Source organism: Carlito syrichta, unplaced genomic scaffold (genome assembly GCF_000164805.1).
Source record: "Carlito syrichta isolate Samal-C Ts95f unplaced genomic scaffold, Tarsius_syrichta-2.0.1 Scaffold269891, whole genome shotgun sequence".
Classification (NCBI taxonomy): Eukaryota; Metazoa; Chordata; class Mammalia; order Primates; family Tarsiidae; genus Carlito; species Carlito syrichta.
Window position 1 is genome coordinate 1 of NW_007213987.1, and position 709 is coordinate 709.

Genomic DNA, 709 nt, shown 5'->3' on the forward strand with positions numbered 1-709 from the left:
AAATAAGATAGTCAAGTGGGCAATAAGCTCATTCAAGATGTTCAACATCATTAGCCATGAGGAAAATGCAAATCAACACCACCACCGTGAAATAACCACACACCCATAAGATGGCAGTAATCAAAAAGACAACATGTAGATGAACCTTGAAAATATCACACTGGCTTGCAGGCCGCACGAGAGCCAGGAGCTAGCGGGCAGGGGCCATGGCAGGACAAGCATTTAGAAGGTTTCTTTGACTGAGTATTGGTTGAAAGGAGCACAACCGAAACTGTAACCAAGGGAGGCATTATGCTTCCAGAAAAATCTCAGGGAAAGGTATTGCAAGCGACAGTGGTGGCTGTTGGCTCGGGCACCAAAGGAAAGGGTGGAGAGATTCAACCAGTTAGTGTGAAAGTTGGAGATAAAGTTCTTCTCCCAGAGTATGGAGGCACCAAAGCAGTTTTAGGCGACAAGGATTATTTTTTATTTAGAGATAGTGACATTCTTGGAAAGTATGTGGACTGAAGCAAAATGCTATTGAAATGGCATCAACATGAAACTGCCCATTCCACTGAAGTTGTGAAATCTTTCATCATGTAAATAATTTTCATGTTTTTCTTTTATAATAAACTAAAGATATTTAAAAAAAAAAAAAAAAATCACACTGACTGAAATAAGCCAGACACAAAAGATCACATATTGTATGATTCTATTTATGTGAAATATC

General features: G+C 39.1%; 1 pseudogene; it reads left to right on the top strand.

The window, feature by feature from the left end:
• The first annotated feature begins 206 nt into the window (after window positions 1-206).
• On the top strand, window positions 207-507 carry LOC103254101 (annotated as a pseudogene).
• The last annotated feature ends 202 nt before the right edge of the window (window positions 508-709 follow it).